The sequence below is a fragment of the Haemaphysalis longicornis genome, unplaced genomic scaffold, assembly GCF_048455015.1.
Source record: "Haemaphysalis longicornis isolate Haplotype H1 unplaced genomic scaffold, Haemaphysalis longicornis Haplotype H1 scaffold_9, whole genome shotgun sequence".
Lineage (NCBI taxonomy): Eukaryota > Metazoa > Arthropoda > Arachnida > Ixodida > Ixodidae > Haemaphysalis > Haemaphysalis longicornis.
The window spans coordinates 86909902-86937628 of record NW_027526460.1 but is presented as its reverse complement, the minus strand read 5'-3'; the positions used below and the strand labels follow the sequence as shown (position 1 = coordinate 86937628).

Below are 27727 nucleotides of genomic sequence, written 5' to 3'. Positions count from 1 at the left end.
TACACAGAGGCTTCGAAAAACAAGCACTTTAATAGTCATAACCGTTCGGAACTCGTGAACCTTTGGCGCTTGGCATCCATCTCCCCGTTGTTTAGCGCAAAGAAAACTGCAGGTACATTCGAGGCAAAATCTTTGTATATAACCGGCAGCCCCCGCGTTCATTTAGTTAGGAGCGCTCGTTGGGTTGGTTTTTACGATAATAAGCGAAAAAAAAATGGCCGCCAAAAACGCCGCGTTCCAAATTGCGCAGTAAGGCGCCGGCACGTGTGAGATCCAGCTCGCGCTGTTCCAGGCAGGGGGCGCGCGAGTACTGCGAAGGCGGGAAATTTGAATTGCAATTGGGCAAACCCCCGTTCAATTCATCAAGAGAGGAGTGAGGCTGGTAAGCGAACAGCGTGATGGGTGGTAGCAGTGAGCGGATAACGGCGCCACAGCCCGTTATGGCGAATCGCTGCTCTGCACTTCCGACAGCTTTCACGTTGAGTGTAATGGCTTTAATTGTTTAATAGTGTATACGGTTACAAAATGCCGTTATTTCCAAAATGCCTCACTGGACACCCGCTTCTGTCGCACATACTCCAGGCGGCCGCATGATCTAATGCAGCTACCTCATGCGTGATATTTGATTCTCCACAAAAGTCAGTATGTTGCCTCACGGCCGTTAATGCTCGGCTGCCACATAACTTAGTATGCACGGCCTATCCTCTGCGATTGCTGACTGACCGTGTCATTGCACTGATGAGCACGCCGTCGTGGGTTTGATTCCTGTGCCAGGCGGGCGTTTTTATGATGAAGGTGAAAAAAAAAAAAATCTGGTGCAGCTTGCACTAGTGGTGTAAGGCTGTAGAAACAGCAGAGCTGGTGGTCCTTCGTCGGAGACCCCGCTGTTGCGCCCCACATGGATTTCCCAACTTGCCGCTGAAAGTTCTCCATGACTGGTAGGCCCATGTCCTGTTGTCCGCAGCTTTTACATCTCTTCCGAAGTGGACCGGGTAAGCACGCGCCAGGACTCGCGGCAACCGGCTTTGAGAAGTCGGCGTGTGTAGCGCGAGCTCGGCGTCTGTCCCCCCCCCCCCACTTTAGCGCGAACGCACGTAAACTGGCAAGTAGAAGAGCACGAGAGACATCACGCCACGAACGTTGAGAGAAGAGAGAGAGAGAGAAGAAACTTTAATGAGCAAAGATAAATTGTGGGGTGGCTTCCTAGTCCGGAAGTCCATGGGCTGTCCTGGCTCTGTCCGCTCGGTCAACCAAGATCATGTGGTCGTCGAGGCTCGAGCTGGACAACATGCTCTCCCACTGCTCACGGGAAGGGTTGGGAATGGGGGGAAGGTCGGGGTTTCGGTCGCACTCCCAGACGATGTGGAGGAGCAGAGTCCAACGCCGATTGAGACTTTCCAGGAAATAACCAAATATTATAGATTAGGTAGAAGGACCTTTCCCCCCGCCCAACGCAGTTTGTCTAAAATGCAGGAAAACACATTAAGACGAATTCAAACGAACACGTTCCCAAATCCAGTACGATTAAATTATCTATTCCCCACCCAATACTCCCCGGAGTGTGCTTTTTGCGGCAATTAAGGCACCCTCTACGAACGTTGAGCAGAGTGTCCTCGAAGATCGAGCTGGTCGACGCCGGGCGCTCCTCCCGAGGCGCACGCTTACGTGGGCTTGGTATTTTTCCTTGTATTTTTGCGAGCTCCTCACGTGACGCAAGCCCACGCGCAAGCCTGACAGACTCCGGGCGCTCCTCACGAGTCGCACACCCTGTGCGCTCGGTCTTTTTTCTTGGTATTTTTTCTGGTAACGCTATACGGCTGAATTAAAAGGTTAAACAGCCCCGCTGTTAAAAAGTCACGTCAGTATGCGAGATTCCCGCGCACTTAGATTCCTATGGCGTCTAAACTGACCCGTAGCAGCCAAATACGTCATACCTCGTAGTCTGACTGCAGCCTCGGCGAGTACAGCCAAGGAGATACAACCTCCTTGAGTACAACCCACGTTCAAACTTTACTTCCCATAACGTGCACGAAGGGAAATAGCGTAGCCGTAGCAGCGATACTCAATGCTTCAGGCACAGAAGCCCCGCCATCTGGAAGACGGCCGTGAGATGAAGTACGTGACAATACTTGCGTGCAATGGGTTTTTGTGCTTCACAAGCACCCTAAGACAGCATTCGGAGCAGAGAATGGAACCCTAGAACTAGCGTTCACCCCCAAACTTCAAGTTTCTCTCAGCAGTCCAATGAAGCGTGGTAGGTGGCCCAGAATAACGCCAGCTGGACCGGTAGAAGAAAAACCCGACCGATATGAGCATATGCATATACCTTCGCTTCTCGCTTGACTAGTTGCGCAATGCCATTCCGTGAAGCTCTCGAAAATTGCGTGACAAGTATTCGCGAGCACTCGATTCCTCCTTGCGGGAATACCACACATACGAGGGCTGCTTCTTACAACACCGGGATTTACTGTCCGCGCGCCGCGAATCCTCATCACCGCCAGCTTGAAGTGGCCACTGAAAGTCGATCAAGGGGCGCGCCACTCCCGTTCGCAGCGGATTCCCCGAACACAATGCGAGCAGAAGACCTTGTGTGCTCCTCCGAGCATTCTCCAATGCTTCCTCGCCGCCAGCCGTGGCCACAAAGGGCCTTTGTGCGCCGCCTTCGGTGATCGCTCGCAAGGGAAAACGACCCCGATGCAAACATACGGCCCCATCTCGGACCGTCTCGTCGTACACCGGAACGTCTTTCTCTGCCAAGCGAGCGTGAATAATGGCGGCGAGCAAAACGCCCGAACCGGCGAGGAATCATTTTGCGGACGCCAGGGAGCGAAGAAGAAGGCACGCAAAGAGAGAGGAACGACTGAGAGAGACAGACAACGACAAAGAACGAGCGAGCGCTTCTCGACTCCGCTTGGCAGCCTAGATTAATTTTGACCCGCGCGTGGATTTTTCAACGGTGCGTGCAAGTGACTACTCTTCTTGCTTGCATTCAATCTCATTCAGTGCGGCGCACAGAAAACGCGGTTCCCCGGAGGGCCACAAGGCAATCTTGGACCTTGCGCATTTGGACTTTCTTAACGTTCTTGCTAAGCCGGAAACTCACGAATTCATTATGTTCAATTGTACTGGAAGGCAAACCGGTGGCTGACGAGGAGCTCCCGCGGGGGAAATATGCTGTTATTGTTATGGTTAGAAGCTAGGAGGCTGTGGTTAATAACATGCGTGAGTGCGTGTGCAAGTGTGCTCTCTCTCTCTCTCTCTCTCTCTCTCTCTCTCTATATATATATATATATATATATATATATATATATATATATATACAGAAACATACGTCAGCAGTCTGCAATGCCAAAGACTCTTATTTTTCACTACGGTTAATGAAGTAAACATTTTTTTTAAATATACAGAAGAAAGAAAGAAAGAAAAACACGCGCCCAGAGTGGGGACCGAACCCACGCCTTTCGATTACATGTCGAATGCCTTACCAATTCGGGTTCGGTCCCCACTCTGGGCGCGTGTTTTTCTTTCTTTCTTTCTTCTATATATTAAAAAAAAAATGTTTACTTCATTAACCGCAGTGAAAAATAAAAGAGCCTAACCACACCCCGATGCTTCCTTTGGCATTGTAGACTGCTGACGTATGTTTCTGTATTTTCTCAACGAGCCCCTCATTTCCTTACTATATATATATATATATATATATATATATATATATATATATATATATATATATATATATATATATATATATATATAGGGTTTGGAAATGAGGGGCTCGTTAGGAAATACAGAAAGAAATGCCGGCAGTCTACAACGCCAAAGAAGGCATAGGGGAGTGGTTAGATTTTTTTTTACCGTTATTGACATTACATTATTTTTTTATTAATTACGTAAGAAAGAAAGAAAGAAAAACACGCGCCCAGAGTGGGGACCGAACCCACGCCTTTCGATTAGATCTCGAATGCCTTACCAATTCGGCTATCTGGGCGACTGTGTTCTGCTTCACTTTCTGGGGTATTTATATTTACTGCAACTGTATCTGACGCTTGAGGGTGGTAGCCAGCGCCACTCAGACTACACGGGGAGAAGGGGACCTTCTTTTTCAACCCCCGGGGCGTGACGCTAACGTCTACAGCCTGTCATGAGCGGTTAACTGGCGGGAAACCCTCTTATGCTACCTTGGCATCAAGGCTGCCAGAACCGAGGCCCTCGCTAAGCTTTCGCACGATAATAGGGTTTGGAAATGAGGGGCTATATATATATATATATATATATATATATATATATATATATATATATATATATATATATATATATATATATATATATATATATATATATATATATATATATATATATATATATATATATAGATATATATAGCGAATCAGAATGGTAAATGAGGGGCTCGTTGAATTAAGACAGAAATAAGGGTTGGCAGTCAAGAAAACCTCAAAAAGCAAAGGGGAGAATATGGTAGGTCATTGAAACAGATAATGAATTTGGAAAGACAGAAAGAAAGTGGAGAAAAAATGCCCGCCGGGTGGGATCCGAACCCACGAGCCACCCCCAAGCGCAGGAAACAAAAATACTTTAACCTAAATACCCCAGAAAGTGGAGGGGAAAATAGCTCTGCCGGTAGCGTAGTGGTCATCGCACCAGACGCGTATTCTGGAGGTCGTGGGTTCAGATCCCACCCGGCGGGCATTTTTTCTCCCCGTTCTTCCTGTCTTTCCAAATTGCTTATCTGTTTCAATGACCTACCACATTCTCCCCTTTGCTTTCCGAGGTTTTCTTGACTGCCAACCCTTATCTCTCTCTCTCTCTCTCTCTCTCTCTCTCTCTATATATATATATATATATATATATATATATATATATATATATATATATATATATATATATATATATATATATATATATATATATAGTTGTTTGTTACATTTTTCTTGGTTCTTATTGTCACAAAGAACGTTGCTCCTGATCTTATTTAGTGGTGTTAGTGGTGCCACTTATGGAACTTTGGAGTAATTTCGTCATTAATCAAGCGATTGTTAAGGCACGGTGCTCACCGAATAGCGGCGGGCGAAATTCACTTAGAGGGTTAGCAAAGTTCCTGGGAAGCAAATTTAATGTGTTGCGGTCGCGATTGCTGAGAACGCTTGCTTGCGTCGTCACTACTCTAGAATGTGTTCTCGGTCTGATCGGGGAAAGGGTTTTTTTTTTTTTTGCAATTTATCTGACCCATACTATCTTCTGCGCATGCCCACCACTTCTTGCAACAGAGCACACTACCTTGATTTTTACGCAACCGGCCAAACCACTCGCGCTCTGACTAGCCACGGTTAATAATTAACGACTATTTCTTGCTTCAGCTGGTGTTTCGTTAGACTTTGGAATAATTTACCGTTAGCTACTAACGACTATTCCTTTCCTTCGCTGAGTTTTTGTGCGGTCTTGGAAATAATTAACAGAGGCTCTGTGTGGTCAGTGAGCGGTAGCGGTTAGGCCGGCTGGGTGGCAGACTGCTGCGCATGCGCCGCACAGTGGGAGAGACGTAAAGCGCAAAAACCTCTCCCGTCTTACTGGCCTAATTTTGGGCTGGTGATAACGAAATGTGTTGTAATAATACTACCAAGCCAAGTGTTAAGTAATGCCAGCAGTTCGTGCAATTTGCATAGCACACTCCGTCTTCGAATCCTTTCCAATTTCCCCATTCTTTTCGCCGAAACGAAATCAAATTACAGTAAAAGCTCATTAATCCTGATAGTTATTAAAAAAGTGCACTAATTATTAGACTGCCGAACTATCGAATGAACGAAGAAAACAGCACATGTATAATTATTTTATGCGTATACCTTCACTTTGCAAAGAAGTCGGTGATGCTAGTTTCTCTCTAGGATGATAGCTTGGCGGGAAAAAAAAACAAGTTTTTAGACGTGCTAAAATCCGTGCAGAGCAAGTATTGCATGGAGAAACATACCAGAGTTCTTCCAGAACAGCAAGAGCACTTTACTGGTTGTTACTGGCGGGAGCATTTTAGTGGTTACTGGTGATGTACACTCGCATTCTCTTCCTCTTCACAAGTGGGAGAGAGGGCGAGCGAAGGACGGCGCGTTGAGGCTCGTGTTTCTAGAAAGCGTTGGTCCGAATTACGCGGTGCGCGCGGAAATTTGTGCCGAAATACCGTATTTTCCCCGCGTATAACCCGCTCCAAAAATGTGGAAATTTCAGCGGCAAAGTAGGTGTGCGAATAATACGCGAGCTTTTTTCCTTTAGTGCAGCTTCATGGTAGTGCGCGTTGTGCTGTGAGGCTCCTACGCATTAACACTGCCTAAGCCTTCCACGGCAGCGATTACGCAAAACATACAAGGACAAGGAGAAAAAAGCAAGGACGAGCGCACTCTAACAACGGAATTTTGTTAGTGAATTGTGGAGTCAGTGTATTCTACTTGCTAAATATACGCTTTTTCTGTTTATGTGGTATGTGATGCGTTGCTTGAGCAGTAGCTTTGGTGCAGCCTTTCCTGCATCAAATGTGCGGGCAATACGCGAGGATTTTTAGGAGCGAAGCTCCTTAAGGCGTGGGTCTGTCCATCCTCGACGTATGTATGTAGCCACCTCTATTTCAGTTCTTGGATTGTTTACTAGATGGCGTGGCTACCTCTAGTTTAGTTCTTGGATTGTTTACTAGATGGCGGTACTTGTATATGATGAAAAGATGCGCTTGGATTGTTTACTAGATGGCGTGGCTACCTCTAGTTTAGTTCTTGGATTGTTTACTAGATGGCGGGGAGCGTTGTAATAAAATCCGTTCGCTGTTGGCGCGCGCTTGGAGTCGCCCGATGGATAAGGCTGCAGATGTGCGAGCCCGCGAGGCAGAAGCGCTCCGTGAAGCTGCGCGACGCCGCCGCCAAGATCCTGCCGTACGAGAGCGGGAGGCCGAAGCGTGTCGTCTGGCTGCGCGACGACGCCGCCAAGATTCCAGCGTTCGAGAACGAGAGGCCCAAGCGTCACGGCAACGGCGCGAGGACCCTGCCGTACGCGAAGCGGCACGGCTGCGGCGCGAAGAGGATCTCCAAAACGTCAGAGAACGGGAAGCGGCGAGAAAGCGCGCTAATCGGCAGGCAGACCCCGATACAGTGAGAGGTCGTGAGGCGTCTGCAAAACGCATCAGGCGAGCTCAGCCCCAAGGTGCCGACGCGCGGTTTAAGCGAGACTTTCTAGACGTTACGTTCGGACACAGATGTAGTGGGCGAACTTTCACTGAATAGTCACGGTTTTACCGATGATTTCCCCTCAGGAGCTTCGCCCACTCATCATCATTCACCCCGTGGATATGCTGTGAATTTTTTTTATGTTTCCGGCGGGCTGAAAGGGGGTGGTGCGAATTACATGCAGTGGCGAGTTATACACGCGAAAATACAGTAACGAATAGGCCATAGGCCAATGCACCTATTTCAAGAGAGGGAGGAGGAACGCCGAATTATCCAATTTTTTTAAAATTAACTGGGGCAGAATCAAAGAGGGTGAACTGTAGTCTGTACGAGGCTCCACAGAGCCGAAGCTACGCGTGAGCTATGATGCGCGCCGTATGGAGGGCTCAGTATATGTTTTGACCACCTGGGGGCCTTTAACGCACGCCGAAATCTCGCAAACACGGGCGTTTTTGCTTTTCTCGTCAGAAAAGCGGCCACCACGGCCGGAAATCGAACCCGCGTCCTCGTGCTCAGCAGCACAACGCCTTAGCCCCTGAGCTACCACGGCGGGTAAATTATAATGTAAAAATGAGAACAAGAAAGGAAAAAGAAAATGAGATATTGTCTGGGCGCAGACTATCTTAATTAAATTTTTTACTGGCGGGGTATAACAATTACGAAAAATATTTTTGATTACGTCACTGGAGGGGTGTACATACATAACTGTAAGTAACTGTAAGGTGATGTTCAGACTACCGACGAAAAAGCCATCTCGCGATCTATGGACGTAAAAAAACGGCATGTCACGCAGTTCGGTTGGCTGAGACGTGAAATAACGTCATTCCTTAAAGTTTTTACGACCGCTGCGGCAACAGTCTGAACCCGGCTTAAGACACACGGGAAGCAACAGGGGAGAACAAGTAAAAAGAGGCACCTACAGAAGTAAATTTTAGTCTTCTTGTAAACGTAGAGCAACTCATAAATTTGGATGATAGTTTTCAGTTATGCTGCAATACAGTACCACCTACGAGCAGTGATGACGCTTTTTTACTCGTTCAAAGTCTCGAGGCGACAAGTAAAAGATGCAAAGTAGTATAAGCGGCATAGGTGTTGCGCCGGATAAGCTCGGCAACATAATTTTGGTAGCAACATTTCTATAAAATAAAACGATAGTAATACAAACAGCATACAAACAGACAGGAAAGCGAAATGAACGTCTTCAAAAAGTAGCGATTGGTTAAAAATAATACAGAAAGAAAATTTCTGGAATAGGATAAAAAAACAATGCATACACCGAAGAGGTAACGCGCTATATTAAACTGTACAGTGTGGTAAATAGGCAGAGAAGTTTGAAAGACCTCAAAATGTGCAAAGAAGTGGTTGTATGGATTATGTAATCGGGGGAATGGGAGAGCTATTTGAATTCCACGTGGCGGGAAAGAATACGCGAGGCGATCTGGCGCCCTTCTGTCGTACAGTACGCTCTAGATAGCTAAGGGAGTCCACACAAAAAAGACTACCATGAATAATTTTGTGAAGGAAAGTAAGCACTGCACGCACGCGAAACATTTGCAGCTCTAGGAAGGTAGGGAGTGAGGGTTAAGGCCCGGACTACGGCTGTGATGGCGGATGCCAAATATGAATAGAATCTTTTTTAACAGTGGAGCTGTTGTAGCTGGCCGTAATACGTGGCGCTCAACGCGTTAAAAATGCCAAGATAATGCCGAGCGCTCGTGAGCGCGTGTCTCGCAGCGACCGCCGAGCGTCCTATAGGCTCGCACAGGGGCTTTAGCAAAAACAAAAACAAGCGTCTCGCGTTGCCTAGCAACAACAACGCTACAGCTGACACACCGCCTGCTCTACGGAACATTGACGTGACTCCAGAAAGGCCGCGCATGCGTCGTGCCCGCACACGCCGCCGCTGCGCCACATCCGTTGTCAACGTCGTCAACCGCTGCCGCGCATGTAATGCTTGGCGTGAGGAACACGATCGATGATATCGATGTAAATGACGATCACTACTACTAGCACATGTACCGCAAAGCGACGACGGAACATGTAAATAAGCAATTTCAAACTTGTACAAATGGGTGGTGATATATACTACAGTGCTGACGTAGAAAGAAATCCGGCAGCTTCGCTATGGTTCAAGCCCCGCGCGACTTAATGCAAGCTTCGCCAGTTTTCCATACAGGTCCCATAAATTCACTGCTAGATTCGGGGGTACCATTTCAGTCAACAGATGCACATTCCAGCTGATAAGTACATATTGGAGTATATAGGTTTAAACATGCAAAATGAGAAGCGAATCCTATCGAAGGCCTGCCCACGTTTACACGACTGCGTTGCGCTCGTCGTGTGATAAGCTTTAAAACGTGCGTTTCCGTTTATGCGTGAAAAAGTCACAGCGATGTCAAAGAGTATCCACAGATAATTGATCTCCTGAGCCCTCTGTAGAAAAGCGCCCTCAATACTGTAGGAAAGCAGCAGACGGTGGGTCTTCCGGCTACACATCGTAACCTTTGCTTTAACTTGGTTGAAAATAAAACCGTTCTTGCTGCAAAGGTCGGTAAGTTCGGTCGGTAAAGGTCGGTTGCTTTGCAGGACACGGCCATCCTGAACCTTGCTAATGTGTCTAAATAATTTATGCCTTGGGCATAAAGAAGAAATGAGAAAATTTTATTACTGTTGAAAAATCGTTGATAACAACTGAAAACAGAAGCGGACACAACACAAAGCCTTGAGGGACGTTACTCGTTCACGCGCAAAGAGTAGATCTCTGTTCACAGCTGCATAAATGGGCCGCCGGTCAAGCAGGTTCCCGTACATCAAGGTAACAAAGGTAGCGACACAGTGGACGCAGTACGCTTCCCTAGTAACAATGGGTTGTTCACTACGGCTAACGCTTTGGGTCGAAATAAATGACATTCTTCGAACCTTTATCACAAAATGTTTCCGAAGTCAGCGACATGAAGCTGGCAAGAATTTTTGTCATGAAACGACCAGGAAAAAGGCCGCGTTGATTCGGGATGACGACGTTTTTTCAAGTATACGCAACAAGAATTTCGTGTAGAACTGACTACTATAATTGTTGTGAGGGGACACGAGGGAGTGAGATTAGGCAATATTTGGTAACGCCTGACTTATCGCCAGACCTAAAAGAACCGACTTGAGGTATCTTTCATGCACGAGAAAGTTAGCTTGATAATAAAAATTTATAAAAATGGAATGTAAATGAAATACAGAAATGTTTGCATAAGTTTTTATGACGGCAGCTGGAATGCCAGCGGCGCCACGGAGAAACGACGGCTTGATCCGCTTAAGGCAGTCAATGACACGTTTTTCATCTAACATTGTTGGATTGGAAGAGGGCATTCGACTGAACGATTGGTCACGATAGTTAGCGTAAGGCGGTTCAAAGACAGCCTGAACGTATTGACTAAAACTGGGGCAGCATCCGTACTCTGTCCTTAACTGGAGTTAAGCAAGTTAATATTTCCGTTAGATGCTGGTCAGCGACAGCGAACACACCTCCAGAAGTCAGCTCATTGATTAGAAGCATCGGCTGACAGCACCACGGACTCGAACTGGTGATCACGCGGGTAAAAGGATTCCGCAATATGGCAGCGGTAATAACTAAACTCGCGCTTTTCAACGCGCAAAAATCATAGCGATTGCAAATCTGCTATTGAAAATTCATGAGAGGTCGGATCCCACCCGAGGCCCCCCAATAATTAAAGGTTCTAAAGTAAAAAAAAAAGAAAATAAGAGGAGTCCAAATTATATGGGCGCTTGCACGCTCTGCACTTCCACGAAACGACAACGCTCACGAGGCGGCTCGAGGTCTTAGCTCCCGAGACTTCCCGAGAACATCCGAGCTATCGCTTCGCCTGGGAGCACAGGACCGCATTGTATGTCTTGACCGCCGGATATCTGATCTTACAGTTTGAGTAGGATCGGATATCCGGCAGCGCGCAGTGTTCTAAGCAGATGGTGGTCAGTGGCGTGGTGCCTCATTCAATCAAATTGCTTCCCAAACACGCTATTGTGCAGTTTTTGCTACCCCGGGCTATACGACACCATTTGCAGGCATTGTTCGGAAAAAGCCGACCTCCCGCACATTTTGTGGGCGTGTCTTCTTAAGGATAGGACCGAATCCTTAGCAATAAACATAACTACGCAAGAGCAGTGGGAGACCGTATACCGTATCTGCTCAGTTCTGACCCGGACGTTGCAGCTGCGGACAGGTGGCCGAAGACGCCGCCAGAGCTCCAATACTACTCCGCCGTCTAACGGGGGAGGCTGTTAGAGGACTACCACCTTCCACCTGTCAAGCCCCAGAATATTTCGCCTTTTTGTGGGTGCTGTCGTTAAGCGAACTTCGAAGTTAATTAAAGAACCAGCGGGGAAATTTTGGATGGACAGGCTTGAAAACAGGGCGGTACTTGTCCATACCACTCCTGGCCATTTCGCTAAAACGCAGAACCTACTCACCAATATTGTAGAGCTTTTTTTAGACGCCTAGGCGCATGTGCGTTGCCTCTTCGGGCCTCCCTAAAGCAAGTGTCACCTGATGTGACTCAACAAACACGAAAAAGCAAGCTTATAGCCTTTGACATCTCCTGTCAGAACGCTCGAGGTCTACCCACGAAGTACTCCGAGTTTTTTGGGAATGCTGTTGGCTCTGAATTTTGTGCGATTATCTACGAAACTTCGCTTTGTCATGATATCGCGTGTTTGGATTGTTTTCCTCCTAGTTTGGGAGGATTATTCTTTTCAAAGGAATTTCTTTGGGAAAGGCCTTCATCCTGAATGGACACAAAGAGGCTGATGATGGTGACGACCGCAACGACAACGACGTCGACGACGACGACGAAGATGATGATGATATCATTTTTAGAAGTCACCGAGAGTTAAGTGGATCGAAGCAAAAACTGGTAGCGCACACAATGATATTGATTGCTCGTTACAGTGTGTGCGGAGTGCTAATCTCGAAAGGGATGATTGAGTTCTGTCTCGCGAGAAGCGAGGAGCTGTTCACTATTACGTTGTTCATGCCCCGGATGTTCCTCTTACATAATTTAATAAAACGCTCGCGTTTCAAGATTCTTATGCAGTCTAAAGGGGCCCTGGACAGGGCTGATGAACGCTCTTACTCGTCCCTTCGTTTCTCGAAGCATTGAGCATTGTGCAGTTACCTCCAACACAGAAGAGCTGTCGGTTACTTTCTTGAGCCACGGACACCTGTTTCAGAATCTGCTTTGCCCTTATTGGTGCAAGTAAAAGAAAGTCGACCAATATGGGCAATTTTGCTTCTATGACGTCACAGCAGCACACAAAAAATGCCTGCATTTTAAATACCAGGCGCAAGATTTTCTCTTGTGTGCGTAGAGTAGTAATATTGGGCTCGCGTATTTTGCGGCCACATAACTGAAGGGGTATAGGCGCTTATTGACCAAGTTTTAAGAGTATTCGAGACGTTCAAGAAAATTAAAAGAAAGTGTTGCGGGGCCCTTTGATGTATCTTCTACAGCAATGCAGCGGATACATCCTGTGCTTTTCGCTTCATGTTTAGGTTTATCGTGGATGTTTCCTGTGTTGCAGTTCTATATATTGTTAATTTTTTCATGGCTCTTTTCTTTTCCGTGCTTCATCGCAGTCATGGCAGTGGATACCTATCCTCCGACCACTGTTTATGCTTTCGTATTTTGCCCTTCGCTCGGCAGCAACTGTTTGTATAAGAAACCGTAACACCGCAAGCGACTTTCAAATTTTTTTTTCGCCCGCCCCTTCCTCTTGGGCCGTCATTGTGTTGCGCTGCGAATAAAGCTCGCATAAATTCACCACGCTTATGCAAGCAGAAATATGCTAAGCCTTTCAGCGTTTTGCTTATCTCTCCAGGCTTTTTTTTTTCTTATTCGTGTGTGTGTCAGCAGAGCAGTTTATCGTTTAATTACAGACATGGCGTTCGCGTGACTCCGTGTGCCGTGCGATTATACTCACCGGTCGACTGAGTATCCACCAGCGCGTTTGTTTACAGCGCTGCGAGCCTCCGAAGGGCGGTCCTTATACAATGCAGTTCTTTTGTATTCGCAGAAACGCACGTGAAGCCCCAAGCTGCAAGTTCCTGTACTGGGATGGACGGTGCAATGAACGTGGCTGCGACGATGGGGCAGCTCGCCCAATCGATGACGGACATCGAAGTTTTGTTCCCCAGGCGCAGTTAGCACGGAGTTTCTTGGATAGATTTTTGCAAAGCCAATTCTTCTCCGGGAATTAAACTGCTAAATGCGAAATCATCGGTGCTGATTTTTTTTTTTTTTTTTTGATGAGTGCTTGTTGATTTTTTTTTTGGTCTAATAGCGGCTGAATACGCTGTATACATGCAGACTCCCAGAGCCTCTACGAAACTGGAGCAATAAAACTCATTACGGCAGAACGTTGGATATATTCTCATATGTAGTCCGAGCTAAACGCTGTTACGCGACGTTTGTTTTTCCCGCTCAAAAGTCAACACACTGCCGAAACGCCGTCCATTGAAGTGGTAACAGCGTTGTCTTATATATACGTTCCGCTTTGCAGCAACACAAGGAGTAACGTGTAGAACCTGATCACAGTCACGTATGGGAAACCAGGGGGAAAAGCGACGCAACACGGAAGGAGAGACGAGACAGCACAGCGCAACTGAAATTTAATAGAAGAAACGGATACACCCTGCGAACAACAAAGCCAGCGCATGCGCAAACATGTACGCCTGATTCCATTTAAAAATGCTAGTTTCACTTAACGTCTTGTGCTTTCGTATAATCTGCATTTCCCCGAGGGGAAGAATGTGAAAGTGCGAATGCACGAGTTGAATTTGCGCGGTTCGGTAATGTACGCGAAAGAGAGATCACACACACACACACACACAACTACAAAGAAAGAAAGATGCATTTATTCACAGACACCTATTTGTGTTGTCGTTGTACTTGATTGCTAGAGCGGATCTCAGCTTTGAAATTTCGTGTCAGTACTCCTTTAAGCGGGTGCATTAGCCCTTCTCACGCCCGATTCCTGGCCAATCCCCCACGTGGGTATGTGCCATGTCAGCGGCCAGGCAGCGCGCGCCCATCTCCCCCCGTTGCCAAGGAAGACGAGGAGATTCCTGGCCAATCCCCCACGTGGGTATGTGCTATGTCAGCGGCCAGGCTGCGCGCGCCCATCTCCACGTGCGCGGACATCGCCGGTGGACGCAGGTTCAGGGTCGCTTAAGAAGTGCATTGCACTCAAAATGCTAGTTTCACTTAACGTCTTGTGCTTTCGTATAATCACAGCTCAGTTTTGCAGAAACCATATTTTTTTTATTGCCTCTCGTCTCTCCATGTGCGCTGCGTCCTTTTTTCGCTGGTTTCCCACCCGTCTATATGTACCCACTGGCCCAGCAAGCTGCCCTTCTGATCATAGTCCCTGCTGGCCATCGTGCGGGACGGAAACGCAGACGAACACCTATGCGCTTCCTCGATCTAAAAAAAAAAAAAAAAAAAAGTTCCCATCCACGCTGTGAAGGTGATTGAAAAGCAAAGCTTTTAACGACATCCACAACAATTGCCCACGCGGCGTCATTTGAATTCACACACGTGGCTCTACAAAGAGTGAAACCAGAGATTCTGCCAGCCGTTACCTGGAATTCGCGAAGGCGGCGTTCCGAACGCAGCAGCGTCGGCCGTTGCCGCGCCACCGCTGTAGCCCGACCATGCGTCGGCAGAAAGACAACGGAGACGAGAGTCCTTCGAAGGGTGAGACAGCGGAACCTAGCCATCCTGATGTGCTAGATCGAGGCTCCCCCACCGCGCGACACAAGCGCGGACACCGGAACAATACGACTTGTGAGCTTAGTGATTCCCATTTATGCCTATTTCAGCTAGTTAGTTTAGTAAGTTTTAGAATTGCGAGAAAGGTGAGGGAACTTTTGTAATCGCTATTTATCACAACCCGTTGCTTCTTTCGCCTTTTGCAATACTTGTTAAAACACAACCAAATTTGCATTCACCAATTTAGAAAACAGAGTCCCATTCGTGGCAAGCAGTGCGCAAAAGGTAGCGTTCGTCTAGCGGCCAGATGTCTGTATGTGGTCTCTACATTTTGATTTCCCGCCCTGCGAAACAATCCTTAACGTATGTTTGCCGTACCACCACTTAATTCCGCTGTGTCCGGATTACCCAGCAGGTGCTGTCGAACAGGTTCATCAAGCCGTGCGAAGGGAGCGCGCAATAGGCGCGAAGCTGCACCAAAACAAGCCCAAAACAACCGTCGCTAAAGCAGACGACAAAGCCGTACCGCCGACGCGCCCGCCGGCGAGCAAGGCACCTCTGCGCGGGGAACGCTGGGTGAATTCGCCACGCCATCTACAGTGCGCTCCGTAAGTGAAACCAGCGCTCCTGTGTTTTCTAAAAATGATGGAATTGCACAAAAGACTGTGGTGCGAAAAAATACCCTCTCTGAACTCGCTGAACTCGTTTGTAAAAAGTGTCCTACCGCTAGGCACACCACTCTACGCTATGTCTGTACCTTTGCCCTTCTTTTTCTCTTTACCTCCTTTTCTCCCATTGTTCCCCTTACCCCCGTGCAGGGTAGCATACTGGGCCGTAGCCTGGTTAACATCCCTGCCTTTCCTTTACCTTTTTTCTCTCTCTCTCTCTGCCCCCCGCCGCCGCGTCCGCCGCGTTGGGAGTTTGTTGTCCCGCATGCCGCGAAAGAACCGTTGGCTGGTATATAGCTTTGCTTTAATATTTTATAAGTAGTGCGGTTAGCCATCAGCACTTAACGTATCCCCTGTAAAACTGCGAAACGGTTATAGCCGATGTGTGCCGAAGGGTATAGGTCTTACGATGAATATTTCAGAGGATCATGGTGATACCCATAAAAGCACACACTTTTTTAAAGCGAAGCTTCTGTGGCTGGGATCTAAGATTCTGTCGCGCCCTCGTGCGTGAAGAAAAATTATTGTGGGAAAGCCAGCTTACAAGACCAAGCTTAACGCCAAAGCAATGTATATCGCAGCTTGCGTCAAGGAGGATACTGTCTCCTCAAAAGTGAGAGTGAAAGAGCCAACAACAAAAGCAAGCGCTTATCACCGCTCGCGTCGGAGCTATGCGTCTCTGTGAATGTATGACGTAGTGCGGGACGTAGCGCGCGTCGGGTACGTCGACCGAGCTACGGCGTTGGAAGACCAACGACCCGGTGCGACTGCTGTTAATACGCAGTTACCGTCAAAGTTGCGCACCGTTAGAATATGACTTGGACCATAACTCATCCCTTGGACGTGCAATTGGAGTGGATTAGGTATCATTAAAATGAATCATTTTAAAGACAAGTAGAGTAAAAATAGAAATGTAACACTAGAATGCGTAAAAGTTTCTTTTTATATTGTTACTCTAGAATAGATTTCTCTTTGTGTTTATTTTCTTCACTTGCGGCTTATGAGTGCCTTGGCGCCATCCATTTGCACTATGTAGACCCTTTGTCAAAATTGTCTAGGCCACTCCTAAGCCTTCTCGACTACAAAGAATTCGAAGAATCAGCTTTACCTTTAAATGTGACAAAAATATTTATGACAGTAAGAAATAAAGGTGTTTTCTCTACCTTTTCGGCATAAAATGTTTCCGCCTCGCTTAGGACGTAAGCTTAGGACGTTTCCGGCTTGGCCTAGAAAATTTTGGCAAAGACAGTACATGTTTCTACTGGTTTGTTAACTAAGTTCATGTTTTCCCTGCTGTCTAACTTTTTTTCTGCGCCTCAGCTAGCTTCGGTTATTGGCCCAGCATCTTGTTGCATATTTTTAAAACGCCAAATTCTGTAATAAACTTGAAATGAAATCAAGTGTGTGCGAATATGCATGTCTTTTTTGGGAATGACCAACGTCATGCAGTGCTCAAAAGAAATAATATTTACTCGTAGCTGTCACCTAAATTCTGCGTCACCTTAATGTCGTGTGATAGAAAGCTTCGCTGGTCAGTCACTTTCGCAGGGCCGCAATGGCGAGTGAATTTTAGAGCGCCGCTCTTTGGCGGCCGTCTCTGGGCTCAGCCGCGTTGTCGGCATATACCCGAGTGAACGATGGCGAGACCGACGAGTGAAAAAAATTATACCATCTTCCCGTGGGGAACCATGAGGAAGATGCGAAGCATCATGGGGGTTCTGTGTAGGTTTCATTGTGTTGCCGTTATGTTGTTTCATTTATCGGAGCACGAATGGGAACGTAGTGTGAACCCCCATGTAGAGACAGAGAAATGTAGAGAAATGTAGAGAGAGCGAAGAGACCGACACCCGCGTTACTGATCGAACACCTCCTGGTTCTCGTCTTTCTTTATTGCGTGCTCACACTCCTACCCCGCTGCCCGCTCTCTTCGTCCTCTTCTCTGGTTGAGCTGCAAGGCGCGTGGCGTTTCCCGCCACAGCTTTCCCCCGCAGGAAATTCAACGTCCTCCTCTAAAGTTTTCAGTTCGTCGTTTCCGTTGACGTTTAGCTTCGCGTGCCTTCATTGTATCAGTAGCTTCTTGACGTAGTTTGGTTAAGTGAAGGACATAAGGCGCGTTCGTAGCACATGCTCCCGTCTCGGTTTGTAGTGCAGTGGGAGAAGCGCAACGTACCTCCCGTTGCGGCCAGAGAGTCGTGGGGTCGAAACCGGGCGCCGCCTATTTCTTTTTATAGTGGACTGCGCTGACGCCAGCCCAAACGCTGACGGGGCTGAAGAGACGCGCATGCGCAGTACAGTGCGGACGGTGGACAACAAGGGAGGGAGGGACACAGCCCCGAGCATGAGACGCTTCGTATCTAAAAAAAGCGAACGACGAAAGAAAGCAAAGGAGGTGAGAGTCGCGAAATTGGGAGGGTAGGGCGGTTCGCCGTGGCGGCGTGAGCCAGCGCCCTCCGAAAGTGTGCGGTGGGGGAGGGGTGGGGACAGTATGCTGTGCCCGCACAAGGCGCTCGACGTCGCGACGCTGGGGCGAAAACTTGAGGGGGGAGTGCGCGTGACTATGATGTGCGTTGTCCCTCCCTTAGACGCACTTCACGCCACGGCCGCATAGGTTCACCATAGCTGCCGTCGAGAGAACCCACGAGTGAGTGCTGCCTCAGCGCACTGCTACTGCGCCCAGATATCGCATTAGGGAGTATCGTAATCGCCCGATCCTTTTTTTTTTCTATCTTTCGTTTAGTGTGCAGATGTATACTGCAGGTGCTGTTCGTATCGAACCTTCCAATTCTACGGACGTTACTCCCACAACCTACACGTGGGCTTGACGCGCACCCCAGTGGAGGGCTGTGCACTAGTCTTGACATCCTGGAGATCCTTAACGTGCGCCTCAAAAAGATACCGGTAGTAAAAATGTAACGCCCTTTTCTGGAAGAAAGATGGTTGAAACGCAAAGCTTTCTCCGATACAAATGCAAAGTCAGCTATCCAATCAGCCAAAGTCCAAGTCTACGATAACGCTGAGCTAATCGAATGTGATGATATGATTTTCTATCTATTAGTTTTTTATTGGGTCATCTGAACAGGCTGATTCGTTTAGCTCAGCTTTGCAGCTGATTTGAAATTTGGCTGATTGGATTGCGGGCTTCGCATTTGTATAGGAGAAGCTTCATTTTTCAGAAACATTATTATTATTATTAATCACTCGCCTGTGCGCAGAATGCAAAATTGAATTCTTACAACCTCTTCTTTGAACGCATTGACACCTTTCGAAGTTCCTTTAAAATTTACCGTACTGAAGGGATCAACACAGTATCTTAAACTTCTATGATGTCTCTGTCGTTCTTTTTTTCTCGATTACTGGAGTTTACTTTATCCGCGGTTCTGTTTAACCAACTGATGGTTGCTATTTTTGAATGTTTCCTGTGATCATTTGTCTCTATACTCTTGCCGTTGTTATTGTCGTTTTTCTGTCAAACTTTGTTGCTCTGTTTGTTGTGCGGTCTTTACAACAAGCAGAGCCACAAAAGACGTCTTGTCTTTTTTTACCTGTATACCCACCTTTCACCCCACCTGTGCTTTATTTATGTCATCTTCGCTACTTCAATTTGTTTCTTGCAATATGTTTCTTGTATTCTGCTTTTAGTAACTATCCGTGCGCCAGTACTCAGTCCTTTGGCTGTTCCTGGGCACGTAAACAAACATTATTATTATTATTATTATTATTATTATTATTATTATTATTATTATTATTATTATCGTCATCATCATCATCGTGTGTCATTCCATTTTGTAAACTTTGCTTTCCTGCAGTGCGTTTTCACGTAACGTCGCCATCAGTGAGGCATTGAAAGCTTCGCTTTAAAACGCCTTGAAGAGCGAGCAGCACACGCTGATTTGCCGCAGCACTGACTCCCAAAACGTTCCATTTCTCAAGGACCGATGACGTGCCGCCGCTGAACCACTACGCCTAAGCCCAAATCCTTAGAAGCAGCCGGGCGAGCAATTTTCCCCCCAAAAAAAGATCCTCTCTTCTCGTTCCTCGCGACGCGAACCGTAGCACCAAAGGGTGCATAATAAAACGGCGCATGAAATCCACTCATACCTATCTCCCCTCCACGCAATACTCGCGTTCTTCGATTCTCTGCGGAGACGAAAGGGGTGTCGGTGCCCCGAGAGCGCACGCTAAGTCCCAGTCATATTCCCGGTGCGTGTGGGAAAACCGGCAGCTGCCCCGAGCACACAGCTCGAATGGCAGCCAGTGCGGTGACGCGAGCTCCGCTAAAGACGCGACGGCGGGGCGCCGACTGCGTGTCGTGCCCACCCAGCCCGGGCGTTCGTGCGTGCTGAGGGGGACTGGCGTTCCTTTCCGCTTCGAAGCGTTTGTCGCGACGCAGGCCCGCCGGGGAGCTGAACGAGTGTCTTACTTGAACGCGGGCGGGGGAAGCGTACACGCAACACTGCACGAGCTACGACGACAACGTACATATCGTGACGAAAAGCCCCCGTGTTCTTCGACGGAAATTCGGAAATGCGCATGCATTTGCTGTGTGAATGCTTCTCGCGTGAGGGAAGATGTATACCTCTGCCGTTGGGGTAGGAGTTATATTGATGGGCTGTATACATCCTTGCGTGTTCCCCCGCGCTTTGATTCGCTTTGACGTATGTTGAAAAAAAAAAAAACAGAATTCTCTTTCTAATGCATTAGACTCTCCTTAGTACAGGATAAATTCTGCCAGTTAGGAGTATAGATAGGTAGAGAGAAACATTCATCTTGTTCCTTCGGCTGAACATCGACGTCTGCTATGTCGCTTTTAAATGCGTGTCTACCTTCAGTGGAAAATATGTCCGTACGTCTGTGTGTGACAAAGTTCCTCCGCCACAATTTATCCCGCTAGAAATGTAGACTACGGGGTAACGTGCCGGCTTGGGCCAAAAAGCACCGTGGAACAATTGAAAAAAGATAGGAGGTCAATTCTTCTTTGGAATGAACATGTTGATGAACACCAGAATGTGATGACTGCAATGAAAGGTTAGTCCTGAAGAGCGGGATACACCAGCAGCGAATACGGGGCACAAAATAACCTTGCGCAAGACAAGAAGGCGTCACCAGTCTGCTATACTGGGGTAGAAGTTAAGAACGGCAGTAGCTCGGGTGGTGTATCACTCCGCAGCGCGAAGGACCCGGATGTTAACACGCGCGCACGTTTTAAAAAGAGATTGCACGTAATAATTTGCATCGTCTTCTTGCATCGTCTGCTTTTTCTCACCCAGTTTGTCGTCGCCGCAGTAATTTATAAGCAGATCAAGTCCGAAAGATCACGGAAACAACTCCTGTCACCTTCAAAATACTCGCAGTACCGCACTCTTCGCGCCGCGCGGAGGAACATCCGGATGCGGTGATGAGGTGAAAGGGCAACTTCTGGGGCGGTATTCTCGTAACTGTCCCTTTTGAAAACGTCCCTTTTGCGTCCCTTTCATCGTGACGTACTTCCGGTTAAGCAGTGGGTATCGGCAGTAGGTTTGCCGCGCTTGCGCTACGTCACTTCCGGTTGTTTGCTTTTAGCCAATCAGGACTCGCCAAAAGGGACACTTTTGAAAGGGACGCAAAAGGGACAAAACTCGAGAATACCGCCCTTGCTGTTGTTAATAGAAAGTTTTAGCATAGAGGCCAGCGGACACTAACGCTACGGCGGTGGGTTACCGGGACCCGACTGCGCATGCGCGCACGCGGAGGGCGAGGAGGTCGCCCCTCAGCGGAACGAATGCGCGTGCTCGGCGAGGAGTGGGTGACCGTCCCGCCGGTCGAATGCGCACCTGCCCCGTCGGGTTTCGGAACCCGCCGCCGTAGGAGTTAGCGTCTGCTAGCCTCTATGCTAAAACCCTCTAATGTACCCGAGTACACACTTTTTGGCGTTTCCACAACGTCGTTCTACAATGATATACATTACTGCCAAAAAAGAATGATGCACGTTTCCCACGGGCATCCATTATGTCCTAAAAAAAGGCTTAAACGAAATGCAGTTAAACAGGGACAATCGATTATACGAGTTACGGTGACGCCCAGTTAGCGGCGACGTTAAGGATGCGGTGAGATTGAGGTGAGGTATACTGCACGTAACCCATGCTGAGGTCAACTTGCCTATTTCACGTGTCCCTGCATAGGGACATGTGGCACAGGCAAGTTTCTATAACTTCTTTTCCACGTTACTGGCAAAGAAGCTATAGAAATATCCCATTTACGCCAGAAGTTACTTTTCACCAACTGGTTACGGGATGGCGCGCATCTCTCGGCAAAGTACGGGGTTTGGCAAGCGGGGAAGGGGGGGGGGGGGGACTTTCGCCACCCACGACCCTTCGAACTCTCTTCCCCATTCTCTCTCTCTCTCTCTCTCTCTCTCTCTCTCTCTCTCTCTCTCTCTCTCTCTCTCTCTCTCTCTCTCTCTCTCTCTCTCTCTCTTATTTCTGCACATCGCATTACTTTGACGAATAAGTAATCTAAATTCATTTATATAGGGCTTTTCGATGACAGCCACGGTTGTAGGAACATGAGAGATGCCTTCGTATTGTCATGGACAAAAACGGGATGATGATGGTGATGATGATGATGATGATACTATATGAATATATAAGGTCATTTCTTTATCGCGAGGCCACTACGTTCTTTCAATTCTGCGTGCGCGCCAGGTACACAGTGCACCAACACCGAATAAGCTATTTTGCAATTATTTCCGAATACGTAAGTCTTCAAACGTGACCTTTAGAAGTCCTAGAAAACTAGCTTACTTTTGTTCTCCGTGCCTACTACGCCACACTTCATAAGAAGCTTTGCTTTTCTTCGCGACGGGCCTTTCTTCCGGGCGCCACTAATACATCCAGCAGAGTAACCCCGTTAATTTGCATACACGACAGCCACAAAGGCGTCCGCGCTCTTATTCGTTCAGCGTACGTGCGCCTCCTGACAAACGCGATAAGAATACATAGAAAAAAAAGAAGGAAACAGAAAGAACGGAACACAAACAGGGCGATATGTGACCCCGCTCATGAGACGAAAAATCGCGACGTAAAAGGAGGAGGCCCTTTAGCAGCGGCAAAACTTTTTAAGCCTCGAGAACGCAAGAGAAATTTGGCGTAGCACCCGCGAAGCTGAGTTTCCCGCCATGAATATTCATCTCTCTGCCGTCGTGTGCCACACTTCTCTTATTGTTCGCGTTTTATTAAACCGTCCCGTCTCAGACCCGCATAACTAGCCGCCCAGATGTGTCCTCCTATGCATGCGTCGACTTTGAAGCTTAGGCGTGCGCTCGTACTTACACCAACTTTGCACACCGGGGATCTGTGCGTGTGTGTTTTCGTGATTGAGAATTTTATGCGCATCATCTCAGATCTCTTCTCCTTTTTTGATTACTTTCTGTTACTCTTTTGTTTTCTTCTCATCCAGGGTAGCAAGCTATAGGCGCAGAGATTGGGCTAACACTGCCACCACCATTAAACAAATTTTCCCCCTCTAGCTCAATATATTTGCCTTCTTAGTTTCGAGGTGTACAGAGGCGTTGACATTGCGCAAAACAAAGTAGTCCTAAGGTGAATCTCCATGTCGTCTGCTTGCGTCTTCTGCAAGCAGACGACGTGGGCTCTCGCCGTAGTTTGTCGGATCTTCTTTTTGGCCACCGCCAGCTGCGGTCTCGTAAGAGCTGCAATGCGTTAAACAAACGGTAGAAAGGGGGACATGCCTGGCGCTACGTTCGCTTTTTTTCTCCCCGTTCGAAAACAGGCGCTCTCATATTACGACAGTTGCGTGCGCCTTCTGAGGGTGCCACACTTCTAATATTGCAGCCGCATATGCGCCTGCAGCGCAAGGAGACAGCTTTGGCATCTTGCGACTCTCTGGTTGCCTCACTCGCGAATACCGACATGTGGCTCGCCCAAGGAACGGTAATTAGTTATGGAAAAAGTGAGTGAGTGAGTGAGTGAGTGAGTGAGTGAGTGAGTGAGTGAGTGAGTGAGTGAGTGAGTGAGTGAGTGAGTGAGTGAGTGAGTGAGTGAGTGAGTGAGTGAGTGAGTGAGTGAGTGAGTGAGTGAGTGAGACAGACAGACACACCCGCCGCGGTGGCTCAGTGGCTAAAGCGTTGCGCTGCTGAGCACGAGGTCGCGGGTTCGATTCCCGGCCGAGGCGGCCGTTCCTCTGATGGAGGCGAAAAACAAGAACTTCCGTGTGCACTAGACTTCAGTGCACGTTAAAGAACCCAAGGTGGTCAAAATTAATCCGGAGCCCTCCACTACGGCGCGCCTCATCGCCTGCGTTGCGTCGGCGCGTTAAACCCTACAATCAGTCAATCAATCAATCAATAAATCAATCGAGACAGACAGACAGATGGAGAGACGGCCACACAGCTGTTCAAAGGTTTTGTTTCAGCACATAGCGTAACACTGATTTGAGCCGAAGTTCCGCTGCCAGTCTGGCAGTGCGCTCTTCATATTTTTAGCCCAAGATGTATAGTACTATTCAGCAAAAGCGGAACGCGAGTTGAAAAGCGCGCATTCGGACTATTTACTATGTGCGGTAATCGACTTCCTCCCTTTGACAACATTGTTAGGTCCTTGTGTGCGCTGTGTATGTCTCTCTTCTTTGGTTTAAAAAAATATATAAATTCAAACTTCAAACGATGCGCACTGGTTATCTCTGAAAGGGGTGCGTGTGGCTTGCTTGAAGTACAGACGCGTGCTCGCCATACGAGGGCTGGTGAGAGCGGAGGTGTGTTAAAATAATGGACATTTCAGAGGTAACCAATTGTACTTCTTAATGCCATTAAATTGCAATCAGTAGGCCCTGACAGTAAGGGAAAAAATCCCGGGCCATCTCCACTAACGTGAAACCTGGGGAGGGGCGAAGCATGCAGTGTATAAGCGTATTCTTGGCGCCTTGGCGTTTTTACCAACGCAGATGAAACCGTTGGGGGGTACAGGTATACAGCTTTGCTTCAAAAGTCTCTTGTCTTTGAAGCACGAAGCTTTCTAGCGCGAGGCGTAAACGAGTGTCCCGGAGTTTTTTTTTTAATACGCGTTACGTAAACGAGTGTCCTGATGTTTTTAGTACGCTTCACGTTCTAGCGAGAGGTGTAAACGAGTTTCCCGGTGTTTAAGTATACTGTGACTACATGAGACTACGATTACGACGACGACAGGAGACGCCGACAGCCCCCAAGGGGCTTCGCCCCTAAAACTTTCCTTGTTTCCTTTCAAATCTTGTTTCTGTCAGAATTTTCCTTGAAGCATTTCCTTGTAGTATCTCATCTTCAGTGCTTTTTGCCTGCCCTCTCTGTTATCCCGGCAAAGTCCCGCGTTCACCCCACGACACTGCACTGCCCTGCACTCTGGCGTAGCAATCCCGGCCGCCACCAGGGCTGACCTCACCAGTTAACATTAAAGGGCTCCTTCTCTCCTTTTTCCCCTTCTGCCGCAGGCAGCTCGTTGGCGCGCGACAAAGGCAAAGGCAAGAATATTTAATGCTTCCTTCTGAAAAAACATTCCCCGCTTTAGGCAAGCTACCACAATGGTGCCTAAAAATCAATTATTAAAATCAGGGCAATCTGTCTCAGCTAATTACCCTGACTTTTCTTCCACGCAAGGTCCTGCCAATATCTGGACCACCGGAACGGAAGTTACGTTTTTTTTTTATTATTCCACGTCTGGGATAATGTATACCAACCACAGGTGTGCAGCTCGTCCTACGCACGATTAAACACTGCTGCGAAAGCACGAAGGAATAAAAGTTCGCGCTTAAAACTTATGCGTAGTGTCAAAACAAACCCGATAACTGCAAATATGATAATTCCCCGGTTATGCCTAGGTATCTGATTAATTCTTCGGTTTGTTTAGGAACCCGAACTAACCCGGATCACGTTAATCTCCCCATCTCTTACCGCAATGCGAACACGGGGTGCATGCAGGCAGCCTAAACGTAAATGACTAATCGGTCCGACAGAGGCACGGCGATGCATAATCGAGCGCCCCGCCACACATGGATAGTGCACGCAACGAGGATGCGCTGAACTACCACGACGGAGCCGGGGAAGTAGAGAACTTGGGAGAGCAAACGGGTGAAATGAAGAAATGTTTTGGTGTACAGGAAGCAAGGATGAGCCAGGCTCTGCACGCAGGTGTTGCAAAGCATATCAGCAGACAAAAAAATACTGTGTGCATAGCGACAATTTCTCGAAAAGCAGCGGGAACAGCGCGCAGCCTTGCGGCACTCCACCGGCGTCGGCAGCAGGATGCAAGCAAGCGCAGGAGCCACGGTTGCAGTCGGGCGTTCATAATTAATTCCCGCAGCGTTCCAGAAAACAGATTACTCCCGCCGCTAATTACAGAGACCTCATTAGTATGCAATAATCCTTACTCACCTTTCTTCTTTCCCCATATCCCCACCCGTCTCCCAACCATGCTCTTATTGTTCTGGGGCTTATTCTTGTGCACTTTTGGTGTTGTTTTGCTGCTGTTGCTGTCGCTGTTGTAAGTATAACGTTTCCCCAATCCTGGTTTGAGTGTGCTCAGCTTTGTTTTTTTTCTGTGAATCAAGCTTCTTGCAAGCTAGGACGAGCACTCTAAAGTTTTCTTTTTTTCTCTTTGCTCTTTGTTTTTTTTTTCTGTCTCCTTCGGGGGGAGGGGGGGGGATGTAAGAAAGGATTGCTAGCGCTCACTGAGTAGACGTATCCCGCTCTTTCGTGCGCGACCACGTCGCGATTTCCCGGCATGTCAGGCATGCCTTCAGACAAATATTTTTCTTGGGGGAGTTTTTGAGGGGCTCAGTCCCCGCGCTTCTTATGCGGAAAGTCTGCGGCGTGCGGACGCCTAAATAAGGCTTGAATCTGATTAACCTAGATCTGTGAGCTTTGTGCTTTGAAGCTCTATGTTCTCGCGCCCGCATGTAAAGGTGGCTTTGCTCTCTGTATACCTTTGCGCTTATCAGTAGTTATTGGTCTAGGATTTTTGGAGGTGAAGTGTACATCTCGATATGTCACGAGTTTTTAGAACGAAATATATTCCTGCTATTAGGCTGTACCGGAGTTCCTTATGCGCTGCACCACCCTGGCGCAAGAGAACGAAAACGCACGCAAAGAGTATACGTGCATGCTTGCTGCCTCATTTCTTCCTATTGCCCTTATTTGCGCTCACGTATTGCGGCTATAGCCGCAATACGTGAGCGCAAATAAGGGCAATAGCTACTTTGGCTAGTTACTATAGTAACTAGCTAAGGATGCGATATGGTGGGCACTCAATGCTCTCAATGCAGCTGGAAAGCCCAAGCTAGAGGCTTGTCCACTGTGCAAAATAAGCCTCTATATAGGGCCACCGACGTGGCCTCCGAGGGTGGCATGTGTTCCGACAGCAGCCAATGAACTCCAGGGTGCTCGAGAGGAAAACAAATTATACGACATTCTATTCCAAATGAATCGAAAGATCAAAAGGCTGTTTAGAACTTTCTAACAATGAAAATGCGAAGGCTTAGTTCTTGGACCGTCGATTGAGCTGCTCTTGAACTTTGTTGAACTTTGCGGCCTCGACCGTTCCCACTTGATGACTCCCCTGGACAGTACCTTACGAAGCTCGTTCGGCTCACTCATTATCATCGGAAGCCACCTGTTCGCCCCTGTCGGTAGCCTCACCTCTCAAGGCGGTTTGTATTGCATGTGCAGCCACGGCGGCCAACCTTCCTCCGGTGCTGCTGTTTCCATTTCCCGGCGCGCGCTCCAATTTTCTGCGCCTCACAATGCGTTCCATAAAACAGATCTACATCTTTCGCCTTCAAATTACATTTAGCTCACGGAAGCCGTCATCTTGCCTCGTTCATCTCAGGTTTTGTAACTAAATATTCATCCGCCTACGCGATGAGTGTATTTGCAAATACCCGCTCGGAAACGGCGTTGTGGTAGTCGATGATGACCTCGTATTTTATATATAAAAAATTAGGGCATCTTCGCCCTAGTGGCGTGAAGAGTGGGCAAACAACGAAGCTGGCGCCCCCCCCCCCCCCCCCCCCCCCCCCCCCGCTAGTTTATTCTTGGTGCGGTTAA

General features: G+C 47.9%; 1 long non-coding RNA gene and 1 other non-coding gene across 3 annotated transcripts in view; one reads left to right on the top strand and one right to left on the bottom strand.

Annotated features, from left to right (window-relative positions):
- Positions 1-27727, bottom strand: part of LOC144152231 (uncharacterized) — a 388069-nt gene that overhangs the window by 322301 nt on the left and 38041 nt on the right. The gene's annotated exons all lie outside the window — the stretch shown is intronic.
- Positions 4633-4705, top strand: Trnat-cgu (transfer RNA threonine (anticodon CGU)). Its single transcript has one exon. It is a non-coding gene; the product is annotated as a tRNA-Thr (tRNA).